Source organism: Callospermophilus lateralis, chromosome 14 (assembly GCF_048772815.1).
Source record: "Callospermophilus lateralis isolate mCalLat2 chromosome 14, mCalLat2.hap1, whole genome shotgun sequence".
Classification (NCBI taxonomy): Eukaryota; Metazoa; Chordata; class Mammalia; order Rodentia; family Sciuridae; genus Callospermophilus; species Callospermophilus lateralis.
Genome location: NC_135318.1, coordinates 32,182,701 through 32,198,005, shown reverse-complemented (window position 1 = coordinate 32,198,005; position 15,305 = coordinate 32,182,701).

Below are 15,305 nucleotides of genomic sequence, written 5' to 3'. Positions count from 1 at the left end.
TAGTAATAGCACAGATGTTATAATATATTTTTTATCTGTTTTTTTTTGCATTATTATTTTGTCCCTCAATTTCAAGCTATTGGTTTTACACTTTCTTTGATGTCAATATGAGTATATCAAGGAACATGTCATTCTTGTTTGTTTGTTTGTTTATAATCTTAAATGTGACAATGCTAGGATTTGCTCTCAAGTATTTGCTGATTGTATAATGCCTATTCTGTTTTAAGTACTAGAAGCTTTGGTGTTAATAATCCTGATTTTGAATTAGGGAGGGTAAATTTAAAATTAATTTTTTTTGAGATAATCATAATATTACCAAATGAATGCATTAATGGAATTAGGGAATGGATACTTACCTGTTGCCTCTGTTCATTTTCAGATATTTGTTTCCTCATTTCTTCTAGACCCTTTCTCCCTGGTTTTTGCTGAATGTGTGTGCTTTGTTTAATTGACTTGTTTTTCATGTTTTTGGCTTTAGTTATCTTTACCTCCACATATTCTTCTTGAAGTTTTGGCATCCTTAAAATCTATTTATATTTGTTATTACACTGGTTTGGTGCATAATTCCCTTTCTTATTTTGTTTCTTCAATCACCTATTATCATAGAGTTTCTCCTTAAATTTAGATTTTGATCATCAATATTAAACTCTGTGCTTGAAATTGTCCAAATGTTGAAAACCAGTTCTTTTGATACTTTATGAATTCCATGCTTTAATCCAACTTCTGTTCTCATGAAGACACTTCTTCTAGTTATCCCAGTCCCAGCTTTTGGTGTTCATACTACCTATGACCGGCACAGTGCTCTAATCTATTGCTTCTCTTGCACAATGCTTAACATACCCTACTTATTATCCCTTCCATTCCTGTTTTCTTGGCATGTAGTATAAAGAATGAATACCTCAGCCAAATGTAATATAATGTAAATTATATTTAACCCCTATTTTTCATCCTGTATAAAATGGATCAAAGACTTTAATATAAGACCTAAAATTTTGAGACAAATAGAAGAAAACATAGGGAAAATGCTTCAAGATATTGGCATGGACAATGATTTTCTGGGCTCTAACAGCCTAAGAAACAAAAGGAAGAGTTGACAAATGGGGTTATATTAAATTAAAAACATAGAAATGAAGTCAGCATACTAAAGAGAGACCTGCATACCCATATTTGTTGAAGACCTATTCACAATAGCCAAGATATGGAAACAGACTTGGTACCCATCAACAGATGAATGGGTAAAGAAAATATATTATATATAATGGAATATTATTCAGTGATAAAGAAAAATGAAATCTGTCATTTGCAATGTATGGAACTAGAAGTGAAATAAACCAGATAGGAAGACAATTATCAGATATTTTTTTCTCACATGTGAAAACAAATAAAAGATCTGAAAAGAGATCTTTAATTAGACATTTAATCTATTAGGAAATGGAAGTGGGGACAGGAGAAGATGGTAGGAGGAGGGTGGGAGGGAGTTGGAGTAGGGAGGATAAACATGATCAAAGTTTGATATATGCATGTTTGGGAAAGGCACAGAGAGTTCATTACTTTGTACAATTAACACATGTTTATAATTATAATTAAAAAGACTAGTTACTCACCCTATTAGCTGGCAGTCACAGGGACTTTCACTTAGGGAAGTTAAAAAGTTGTGGAAACATATTTTGTAAATAATAAATTTTATATTGATTATTTTTATTGATTTTTTATTTATTGTTTAACTCCTCACTGCCCCTCATAAAGCTCAATACCCACTCTGTTTCATGTATTAGTTCATGAAAAGTTTTAAAACCTAAAACATCACCTAGCCAATTTGAAATGTTGCACCTTTGAAATCCAAAGGAATAAGAGAAGGTTTGAAAGAGGACAGGGGTGGGTATTCTGTCATAATGGCAATGATATTCATTAGTTGGGTTCTTTTCATGATTTTGAACAATATGGGAGAGAGTTTCCCTGATGGTATTCTTCAAAGTAGCAATAGGTAATAGTTCAAAAAGGTATTTTATTATATCAAATAATCTCAGAAAATTTGTGTTTAAGAGTTACTGTGAGTGTGTGTGGGGGTTACTGGGAACTGAAGCCAGCAGCACTCTACCAGTAAGCTATATATTTAGCCCTTTTTATTTTATTTTTTTGAAATTTAGAGAAAGAGTCTTGCTAAGTCAGCAATGCTGGCCTCAAACTTGTGATCCTCCTGCCTCAACCTCCTGAGTTGCTGGGATTATCAGCATGCATGTGCCACTAAATTATTTTTTAGCCAAAAAATTTAAGTGGTTAGTGTTTATGTGGATTGTGAATCTCTACATGGTAGTTCAGAGTCTGTCATGGGATAATCATTTTTCAAAAGCAATTTAGCACAAGTGTAGAAACTGAGTAGAAACACAATATATTGAACTAGTAGTTGTGGTTATATAGACCTCTGCCTAGCTCTGTGTGCTTTGGCAGAACACCTGGTTTTACTATCTCTCAATTTTCTTAAATGTAAATTAAGATGACAAAATAAATAACCACTAAAATCTTGCAAGCCTATAATCTAAGATGGGGAAGAGTTAGAAATTTATCCAAAAGAGATTTGGAAGCAAGGAACTGGGCTACAGTGCTTTACTTTTAATGATGTCTCACTTGCCATGGTTTCTAGCCCTCAGCCCTCTTATTCCACAGTTATAGTTCCATTCTGTGTGGAAGGAAAACTTTGCATATGGCTTAATTTTTATTTCAAACTCAAAATGAAACTTTCTACTTAAGTGGTTTGGAGTTAGAGCCATAGACACCTCATTTGCAGGCACTGAGCCCTAGTTGCAAACTTCAACTGACTATAAAAATATGCTCATTCAAACTTTGCAGTTATTTCCATTGTCTTAGCCAGACCTTGAGACTTCAGATGCAGAGTGCAAACTACAATTTCAAGAGAAAGATTAATTACCAGTAATGAGTTTTATATATTCTCAATTGAAACAAAAGAGTATTAGAGAAGGATTCGTAATTTCTAGGTGGACTATTTAAATATTTGCCTTGGTTTCTAGAAATTATCCTTGGACAAATAATTTTCATTAATTAAAATCATAGTTATTTTTAGCCAGGCAAAGTGGTGCATGCCTGTAATTCTAGAGACTGGAAGGCTGAGGTAGGTGGATATTTACAAGTTCAAGGCCAGCCTGGGCAAGTTAGTGAGATCCTCAGTGACTTAGCAAACCCATTCTCAAAATAGAAAATATAAAAGGACTGGGAATCAATCATAGTTATTTTTAATAATAAATATGTTAAACAAAAATGAATAAGAAGTTAGAAAATGATGACTAATTATGTATTCAAGTATATTAAATTTGAAAAACACCTTTCCTATACCATTTCCTCAACACTGTAGGAGAATAATTTCATAATTATATTTCCAGTATAAATATCATTGTGAAAAGATATAGTTATCATATGACCAAATTGTACAATACATGTAATTTTAGAAAAATTACTTTAAAACATCTAGTTTGAAAAGCTTAATTTAAACTTTTTTTCAGAGAACACAGTCAAAATATCTACCCCATTTAGCTTTAATTCCCTTACATTTATGGTTCATCTTAGAAGTCTGAGAGGTAGATAAGATTTGTGACCTGTTGAAAATAAATAGCATTCCTTCATTAGGAATTTTATATTGAAATTTTTTAAAATGTTAAATTTCACAGCCAAAGTGAGTCCTCTTTTCTTCTACCATTCCTATTTTCTTCCTTAAGCTGCTTTTTAATATTAGATTTCTAAAAAATGGTGAACTATACTAATCAGTAGAAGATCTTTACATTTTAGAAAAGTGGAAAAATAATAGAGTTCTCATGTGCTTCATATCCAATTTCCTTTATTATTCACATCTTACAGTTGTGTCACAATTAATTGTGAGACATTGTTATTAACCCGATTCCCATACTTTAGTAAGATTTCCTGAGATTTTACTTAATGTCCTTGTTTCTGTTCCAATACTTCATCTAGAATACCACCCTGCATTTAGTATCATGAACTCCTTAGCTCTTTTTGGCTATGACAGTTTTTCTGCCTTTTCTCATTTTTAATGACCTTGGAATTTTGAGAAATGTGGTCAAATATGCTATAGAATGCCTCTCAGTTGGGAATTGTTTGATGGGTTTTGCTTTTGGTCAAACTAGGGTTCTGTGCTTTGGGGAGGAAGACAGCAGAGGTAAAGTGTTATTTTCATTAATTTATATCAAGTTTATGTACTGTAAGCTTAGCTTGTTTACTGCTGATATTGACCCTGAACTCCCAGCTGAGATAATGTTTCTCATCTTTCTCCATTAGTATGTTCTCCCCTTTCTCTCTTTTCTATACCATGCTCTTTGTAAGGAAGTCCTTTTGGACAGCTTATATTTAAGGAATAAAGAAATGACTTTTAAAAAAGATATTTCTAAGGAAAACATATAGATTTGTATAATACTTTGAAATTTATAAAATAAATTTATTTAAATATGATCTTGTCATCAGACCTGTGTAGTAGACATGGTAGATATCATAAAGGTGCTATTAACTGATAAAGAATCAAGTAGGTGAAAAAACAAAAAGGAATGATATAGAATCTTCCTTTTAGCAAAATCCTCCAAATGGTGCTAGTTGGACACATGATTCCCAGAATATTCCATTATGTCTTGCTCTTATCCTATGTTTTTTTCCAAATGTCACTTAGATATTGTCCTTTGACTGTCTTCCATCACCACAAAGTGAATACTACAAATGAAAATCTATCATATTGCATCTTTCTCTCTCTTCCCCTCACATGTGTGCATGCCTGTACACCCAGTCTCTCTCTCTCTTTCCTCTCTCTCTCTCTCTCTCCTCTCTCTCTCTCTCTCTCTTTCCATTCCTGATAAAGTAACTTCTCATTCAGACTTTCCTGAATGCTTTATGATAGCTAACAATTTTTTTCTGTTACTTTAGTCAGAAATCCATGAAATCAGTCACTGTTTAATTTAGTTCTCCACACTCAATGGGTCAACAATTGTCTCCTTCTTCACAACACTCCTTTCTATCTTTTCCTCTTCGGTTTGGAATCCAAAGCCCTAGTTAAGCTTTTATTCCCTTATTCCTGGGTTACTACAAAGTTGTTTTCATTATCTCAGCCTTTAGTAATTATTTCTCATAATTGCCCTTCCATGCTGATTTGATTACCTCATTTCCTTGCTTCAGAAAACTTAGTAACTTTCTAACCTTATCTCTACATGTCTTCTGGATTCAGAGTGCTAGACACAAAGCAAACTCCCCATTACTAAAGGACAAGCATGCAGAGATTCTAGACCAAAATGATTCTAAGTGTGAATATATTATTCCTCTTCCTTGAATGCTTTCCTCTTGTCATTTCCATCAAACCAGACCCTGATCATCCTTCAAAGACCAATTCAAATCCCATCTTTTCACTGAAGTGGCTCTTTTTGAGCTCATGAATTTGGAGCAGTTTGAGCTGATCAGACACTAGAGTAGAGATAAACTATCTGTATCATTTGATGTTATATTTCCAATGAGGCAAATCTCCTGGTTTCTCATTCTTCTGTATTTCCTTCAACACGTAGAATCATGATGGACATATTATAAATGCTTCATATTGGTTGATTATGAAGTTGCTGTTTCTCCCAGGAAGGTAGCCACTGAAGCTTGGCTGCTTTCCCCCTTGAATTTTTCTGCCAACATTAAACATTAATTAGGTGATGTATTCCAATTTTCAAACATAAGACCTTCTGAAAAAAATAAATCTTCCTAAAATGTTTTCTCAAATTTTAACTACTTTGTTCTGGCTATTTTCCAAACTTAAGATGTTTTCTTTTTCTTGGGAAGCTATCCAGACAAAAATGGATTTTCAAAAATTTCTTTTAAAATTATAGACTTACATAGCAATTATGATTTTGTTAACAGTATGGAAAAAAAAGAAAACTCTTAACAAGAAAGAGGAATTGAATAGAGAGCTGGTTTTTCTCTACCAAAAATGGGAAAAATGCTATTCAGAGAATTTATATTTGTTTTCCTACTGTGGAAAATTTAAAGAATTATTTTTAAGGTCATATTAGAAACAGATCCAAGTAAATGAAGTAAAGGCTTCCCTAGTGAGTTGGGGTGGTTTCCAAATCAATCCCTTCAAAAAGGATTGTAGTTAGAAACATCAGAACAAACTCAAAATGCCTCTGTCCTGTGCTTTCCAACAAGAATGAAACAGAACAAATTAGAGAGAAAAGTGGCTCTAGAGAGTTGTTTGCTAAAGATGAAAACAACTCAGGATACTGAACTGAAGGAAATTATTATTTTCATCATCAAAGTTTATTTCAGTAGAGGCTTTAAATGGAAGCAGAATTGCTTTAGAAACTGCTTGGGGGTGGTGGGGAGTGGGCACAGGAGACCTAAAGCACAAATTAATTCAATTGGCAGAGGATAGGCACCCAGCCCAGCGACTCTGTAGGGATTGTCCATTCATTCATTAACGATGAAGTATAACTACTTCATCACAGCCGAAAACCAACACATCCATTTATGTTACCCAAGATTGGTATAAATTATTAAAGCAATGGGAAGAGGAAACTATTTATTTTTAATCACTATATCAAATGAGCTCCCTTGAGGGCTACTCATATTTATTGTACCCTCACACTGACATCAGTCTTGCTTTCTGAAAAGTATTTTGCTGAAAATCTTGTCACAAAATTGTAATAAATCTCCCTCTCTCTAATAATTTATTATCTTACAAAGACCAATTAAAACCACTAGTTAGTTAGCGATGTTCCCTGCATTTACAGAAGCAAAATTCTAAAATAGGTAAGACTAGTATGAGCACAGAGAGAACTTCACAAAAAGTCTCTATTGAAGCCCAATTTCTGTGGCTTCCCTTTTTCTCTTTCTCGCTTCATCCATTATTTCTATTTCTTTAAGGACTCTTGGGGTGGGGATGTGGCTCAAGAGGTAACATGCTCACCTGGCATGCGTGGGGCGCTGGGTTTGATCCTTAGCACCACATAAAATAAAAGATGTTGTGTCCACCGGAAACTGAAAAATAAATATTAAAAAATTCTCTCTCTCTCTCTTAAAAAAAAAAAAAAAGGACTCTTTGCCTTTCTGTTTGGGAACTTGCCAAATTAAGTTACAGCAATAACCTTCACTTTCAGCAGACCTTATGCAGCAGTGACCTCGAGCTTGTCAGGAGGTGTATGGAACCTGTCTGAGTAAAGGAAAGGACTTACATGGCTTACTATCCCCCAGGGAGTTTCTTAAGGTTATCAGTAGTAGAGGTCAGGAGTCCCACTTAGGCATTTCTCAGAATTAAAACTTTAGGAGAATTGCTTTTATAATTCAGTAGCCCCTTGTTGAAAATATGAACTTCATGAGGAAGTGATAGATGATTTTACACTATTAATTCATTTACATCTTCTTCCTCTCATTTTTTAGAAAATAATAAAATGATATGATATGCTTTATGACAATCTTTCATGATATGAAATAAGATCATCAAAGATTTTGGAAAATGAGAATGCTACAAATTAATCACTTAAGAAAGAAATAAAACATGCAAATAATAAAACACCAGATAAACAGAATAATTACAGAGAATCTCCTGGTTTCTCATTCTAAGCCTAACTAATATTAAGCCTAAATAATATTAATCAGTAATTTTTATTATGTATTAAAAATACTTTCACGTGTGTTTTATCAATGGACATCAGTTAATCTTTTCAATATATTTAGTTTATCAATGATCTAGGTGAGGTTTCATTTTCAGAGGAACACACTGGCCAGTTGTAATAGAGGTTGGAGAAATGAGGTAGCAGTCCCTATTTCTGAGTCATTGGGGAGTATTTTCTTTCTATATATATATATTATATAACATATATTATATATATTATCACATATATTCTTGGAGTTGGATGTCTAGGACAAATAAACGTTGCAATTATTCAGGGATAAAGTAATTATCTCTGTAGAAAATTTCATCTTGCATGCAAAAATTTACTGCAACTAATAGGTGAGTTTTGCAACATCTTACAATACTCATTTACTATTAAATTAATTATAAATGCATTAAACAGTAGAAAATTGAAAAAAAATTATGTTAATATTAACAAGACATATTTGAAATAAATTTGATGGAGTAGATATGTACTTATATAGAGAGAAAGTTAAATAAAATATTGTTGACAAAAATTGCAGAGTTCACTTAGTAGAAAAATATGTTGTATATTCACAAAAAGACTCAATTTTTTAAGATGTCTGTTTTCACCTAATCAATCTATGGATTCAAAATGACCCTAATAAAAAAATCTAGCAGACATCTTTATAGTGACAAGATAAAATGTCTATTAAAACTAAAAGGACTTAGACTATATAAAACATCTGAAAAAGAACTAAATTGTACTAAATTCACTTAAAGCTTGTCACAAACAGCAATAATAAGACTGTGTAGTATTAGAATAGATATGGATATAGCAATCAATGAAACCCACAAGAGTTGTAAAATGGAAACACACATGCATTGTTAATACTTAATTAAGGTACCAAAATAACTCAATGGGAAAATAGTGTCAACAAATAATTCTGAAACATTTGGATGGCCATATTCAATAAAATATCTTCTACTTGTACGTTAAATCACCTATAAAATGAACTCAAATGGATATATAGCTTTATCTAAGCTGAAATAAAATATTCTAGAATGAAACACTGAAAGTGATTCTCTGGGAAATGAGGTAAAGAAGGAGGAAAGGACTGATATTAAAGCTGATGAGGATACTTAGGGGTGTGATTGGATATATTCATTATTTTGACTATTCTGATGATTTCATGATTGTGTATGTGTGTGCATGCATATATACTTATACACATATTAAATCTCAAAAAGTTAACATTTACATATGTGCAGTTTATGGTATATTTATTTTTTGTGTTTATATTAAAATATAAAATTAAAAAACATCAAATCTCAAAAAACTATCATTTACATATGTACAATTTATGATATATTTTCTTTTAATGTTTATATTAAAAATTAAAATTAAAGTAAAATAAAACTAAAAATAGATTTTTTCTCTCCATTATATGAATATACACTGATATATCTAGCCACCCTGCTATTGATAAACTTAAATGTTGGTTTCATTTCTTTTTTCTCTATTAGGGAGTACTATTTTTTTATATGCATCCAATTTATATCCTTAGATATTTACTTAGGATAAATTCCTAGAGTTGGATTTTCTAAGTTTTAAAAAAATTCTCAAATTTTTTTATATGCATTATCAAAAGTTTTGATAATACAGTGTCCCATTTACATAGGGAGTAGTCAAATATCTACTTAGAAATTGCAGACAAAAGCCCACCACCTAGAAGTTTAGTATGTATAGGACTGATAATTTAACAACATTTTTACTCTCTGCTGTCAGGGAATCTACTTTAGAATGAGAGAATGAAATTCAGCCATACTTATGACTATAAATATCCGAGAAGATTAATACCTTGGTTTAATGCCAATTGGTTGGCGGTCAATTCTTTGCGCTTTTTTTTTTTTTTTTTTTTTTTGCACTTGATATATTTACAAATGTCTAAGGTCTTGCTTTCCATATCTTCTGAAAGAACACCATTAAAACATCCATGTAAAACAAATAGTAAGCACCATTAAGAAAGAAGGCTTGGGGGTAGGATGATGCAGTGGTAGTAACAACACCTACATTTGTATATTGTTCTACAGCTTTCAAACTTTATTCTAAAAATTTAAAAGGCTATTGTCTCTCTTTAATGTATGTGGAAATACCAGCAGAGAAATTTGGAAACAGTGAAGGGCAATTACAAAGGTCACGATAAAAAGGGCAGAATTTAGGTCTTTGGACCTGGCACCTGGTAGTCTTCTGTTGGAATTTGCCTTTTCCCAAGTGGGATAGCCTCAGGAAATGAAAAGTATGCATTGGTGATAGGGATGCTACTAATTCTAATTAGCAAGGGTGATATCCATGGAAGTGTAGAGGCATGTATGTATGTGTAGTATATAGAGTAGACGAGAGAGAGAGAGAGAGAGAGAGAGAGAGAGAGAGAGAGAGAAGGAGAGAGAGAGATATTAGAGCTTCTCTTGTAGGTTGGCTTATATCCTATCAACGTTGGAAGAAATACCATTGACAATATATCTTTACATTTACTTCCTTTCAAAGCCAAGGACTTGGTGGTTAAAGGTGATCTAGTATTGGACTATTTGGTACAGAATGCCAAATGCCAAGTGACAAAAGCCTAAGTCCTCCTTATATAGAATGCTACTTCTATAAGTGACAGTATAATTACAGAAGTCCAAATACTTTCTCCAGCATTGACTAGCTCTGTGACCTCAGGCAATCTACCCACCCTTTCAGTTTTCTCATTTGTACAATAGAGATATATCACCTGTTCATGAGGCATACAATAATTTCACAATTAACATTCCATGATGTGTTATTAAAATTCTGTGATGTAGCACTCAGCATGCTATATTCCAGAGATGTAATGCCAAGTAAACATTAACAGATATCTCTGCCCTCCTGTAGCTTAAAATCAATTGTGGGATACAAACCTTAATTAGCTAATTATTGAAAATTAAGCTGGAGCAAAGAAAAACCATTGTAAGATCCTAAAATATGAGAATGTGAGCTATTCTAAGGAGCCTGAGGTTTCCCTGAGGATACCACGTTTTAGCTGAGACTTAAGGGTATACAGAATTAGAAGAAGAGTCACAGAGCAGCCTAAGCCACAAGAAGAGCATGAGCAAAGAAGAATGTAAGGATTCAATGAAATCATGTATGTGTGTAAGTGACTTGTCAGTGCTTCACACGGCAATAAACACAAAAGAATTATTAGATTTTAAAAGAATAAATTTCAAAAGTAGACATCTATCTTGCCCATATAAATTATACTATGATGACTGCCTCTATCGGGCTTGGCATCAAGCCTATTTCAATGGAAAATAAATCTGTATTTATTAATCTTTTTTAGCATATGGCCTTGAACTAAAGTTTAAGTTGACCACAATTTTAATTTTAAATTGCTTTTATGGTCTTTCACTTAAAGACATTCCCTTAACTGTAAGCAAATGACTTAATTTTTGTATAACACAGAGTGATTAGTGGAGTTCTTTGAGTATCTGTATAATGATACTTGAGTCCTTTCATCTTTGCTTTTAGCAATAGTCACTACATTTCCAGGACAGAGAGCACAGTCCTGGGCAAGTCAATCATTTGGCAGGACAAGTACCTGGAATTACAATGGTCTCACGATGAGGAAAAGGCTGGTCCCAACTTAACTGGTGCAAAGTAAAGTAAGAGATTACTTGTTAAATTATATGAGATATGTATTTCCGCCCCGCTGTGTATGTTGCCTTGAGATCAAGCTCTGATGTGGTAATATAGGTCCAAATGGGCAAGGCTGCTTCTACATTAAAGCAAAACCAAACCAAATCCTGCCTAATTTCACTAATGCCATTCTCTCTCATCATTTTGAAATTTAGGCACAAGCAGTGATACGCTCTAATATACATATTTTTTTACTACATAAGCTGTTTAATTTCTAGACCAAGAAGCAGACAATGAGACAGAGAATATACTTGCTGTGGTTCTGGTCACTGATGTGGTCAATTAGTTGCTTGGCTACCTCAGTTGCGGGGGATAGAAATGCGGAATCAACACACAGACTCCGAGAGCTGGTGAGAGAACTGGCAGGAGATAATCCTTAAGTCATCGTCCAGTAGCTGAGTTTATTTTTGGAATGCATACAATTGTTATAGGGTTTGAGTGGGGTGTGCCCATCAATCATACACAAGCAAGATAGTATCCATAATCCAATCATCTTATACCTAATGTAACTGCATTATGAGGATGCTCTAAATATTGCTATCAACAGGAAGGGTCTTTGTCCCTAGGGGAGGGGGTTTCTAAGTTAGGAGTTCCATGCCTGAAGCTTCTGGCTATCCATTTCTGGCTTGGCAGCTTAGCAATGCTAACCACAAGGGCTAAGGATGTGGTTTCACTAACAGCTCACTAGAGCAGAGCATCCCATCCTGCAGGTGTTCCTATCAGGCCTGAACCAGTGTAGATTCTTCAAGCACTCTGAGCTGCTTATAGCTGCTGGCTGCTAGCTGTAAACTGAAAGTTATTCCAACATATACTCAAGGAGAATTATGGGAGAAGTTGCCCTCTGAATAGACAGGCTGTGCAGAGCTCTTGAATACCTGACTTCCTTTGTCACTTATGTGTCCCATTTAAGCAAGCTGTTGCATGATTCTTTAATTGTTCGAAAATTAAAGTCTCAGAGTTTGGACTCTAAAGACTCTAAGTGCTGGTAATAAATCTATTGGTTCTAACATGGGGTATTTTTCACCTGTAAGTAGCATTCTTGAAATATATGAAAATGCTAATTTGGTAATGCTGTGTTTTGTGTGTTGATGAAAATGCTATCTTTATAGTAAAGGGTCCTAATTTTGGGGAGATGGACTGACAGAAACTACTTACTGTCTTTGTCTCTAGGGGAAAAATAGTATGATGTGCATATGTTATCAGAGGGCTCAGAGGAGTTATACATCTGAAGTTATATATATATATATATATATATATATATATATATATATATATATATATGTATTTTTTTCAGTGGCAGGCAAAGTTTTGCTTGTTTTGGTCTTGGCATTTATAAAGTCAAATAGCTTTATTATTACTGCTATCAGGTGATCTAGAAAATCCATGTCCAACAAACTTTTCTTATGAAGGACCAGATAGTATTTTCGACTTTTTTTGGCCAAGAGGTAAAATTGAGTATATTATGTATATACTTACATAATCATTGAAAATGCAAACATCTAAAAATTTAGAATCATTCTTAGCTAATGAAAAATAAAAACAGAAAATTGGTCAGATTTGTCCCTGGAGCTGCAGTTTGCTGATCCCTGCTGTGTAGATCAGAATTAATCATCCTAAGAACAGTTATTACAAGGTTGCCATCTTATCCAATAGGTGCATTGTACAAAATTAACAAGTGACAGAAAGAAATTGGAATATGAATGAAATATCTGAACATAACACCTTGAAGTATAAGCATTCTCATACAATGAATGAAACTTTCCTTCTATGCTTTCTGTGCTGAAATTTAATCATTTGAAATGTGAGAATATATTTATTATTATAAGAAAAATAATTAATTAATTATGAAAGGGAGTAATTGTGTTTATAAAAGCAATTATTAAGGGCTTGTAAATATCTACTCAGTACCAGACTAGCAATTAGTTAGATAAGGTTTCAAAGCCTGCATAGACTTTGAACCAAAAATATTAAAAATATTATAAAATTAAAAGCAAAATATTGGAGACATTGTATCCTAAATGAAATTTAATTGAATTATTGGAATTTTATGATTAATAACAATTTAAAAATAATCTTAATAAACAATATTTATTGACTTGTTTGGTGTTTTATGATTACTAATAATTTTTGAATAATCTAAAGAAGTTATATTGAATTTTTATGATTTTTTCCAATTATGCTATGAACTTTCAACAAAAATAATTTGATTTTTATTTCTGTTACCCAAAGATCAACTAGAAGTAGAAATTCTACTTCAAATTTTTATGAAGAGAAAAAAAGCTCTCCCAAATAACTTAAATGAAAATTTTCATGCTAAGTCATCTTTAATATAAGAACAATAAAGAATTTTAAATGTGAAGAAAAATAGTTGTTAGAGAAAATGAAGTACTCAAAATGGTTTTGTTTTTATCAACCATATTTCAAGACAACACATTCTTTCAAGATGCTTTAAGAAGCTAATCCCATGTAGTTTTATATGTATAGTGGCTTTTAAAAATTTTAGGGAAGCAAAACTTCTGTGAAGAAGTTATTTAAGATTTCCTCCTGAAATTTTAAATGGTAAAAACTTAAATGGCATGTTGAAATGATTGCTATTGATAGCAACCATTTTTAATAAACATGAAGAAATTTTGAAATCTCTTCACAGTATGAATGAATTGGGGGTAAAATTTTCCATCTAAAAATTTAATACCAGAAAGTTTCCTGAATTATATTCTTCTTTATAGCTGAAAATTAGTGATATTGGTAATTCAGCTATTTCTGTTTTTTGCTGATTACATATTTGAATACATCAAAACAATAAGAAAATATCTTTAATCTGAAATCTCAGTAGATATTGATGAATTCAATCTTGCTTATACTTGACTTGCTGGCCAGGAGATTTCTTGGTCTCAAACAGCTAACAATATAGTGAGTTTAGCTGAAGAAATATTTATAGAAGTGAAAATAAGAAAAAAGTTTCATTGATATTGAACAAACATGGTGAGGGTTTTGAATGATCTATGGATCACAAGTATATAATACTGTATTACCATCCTACAGTTGTGTGTTCAGAAAGGAATTTTAGGACCATGTAATGTGATGGAATTACAGGACACAAACATAATGATTGTGTGCCTGTTTTCTTTAGCCAGGAACAAACTATATGGTGTCTAAAAGATTTTAGAACCAGTTCACCCATCCTGTGTTTGGATAGGATGCTTACTATCACAAGGTAAAAGTCTGTGTGACTGAAACAACAGATAATAATACCAACATAGAGGCAGGCATGTTATCCAAGTGATTTGGGAGACTAAAGAAGGAGGATCAAAAGTTACAAACCAGAGTCAAGAGTTTGGTGAGACCCTGTGTCAAAATTAAAAAAATTAAAAATTAAAAGTTTAGGGAAGCAAAACTTCTGTGAAAAAGTTGATTTAAAATTCCTTCTGAAAATATTTAAAAAGCTTCTTCCAGCTTAAATATATAAAATGAGAGAATTATTACAGCTTTATGAAAATCTTCAAGGATAGGAACGGAAGGAATATTGTTAGTTTAGCCATTTTTTTACTAGGCAGGGAGAATAATGTAACTAATTTTATGGCAGTATTTCTGGAATGTTACCCTGTGCATGAACAGTATGATAAAACCAAAACTTGTTTCTCTACAAATCTCATTTTAAAGTGCATGTAAATTTGCAATATAATGACTGCAGAAGCAATCTAGAAAATGCAGTTGTTGAGAATTTATTGTTCATGTCTCCTAGGTAAAAAAAAAAATTAAATTTTGACTCCACATTTTTCAAACTGAAATGTTAATAGTAATTGAACATTAAAGAATATTTTAGCTTTGGTTTTCCTTAGAAAAGTTTTGGCTCACCTGAATACTGGTTTTTAGTATATGATTATTATTTGGCAAAGATTTTTGAGAACATCTAGGAAACAAAACTCACATCAGAAAACTTAGTATAAAACACATACTGCATTATTTGTTTTA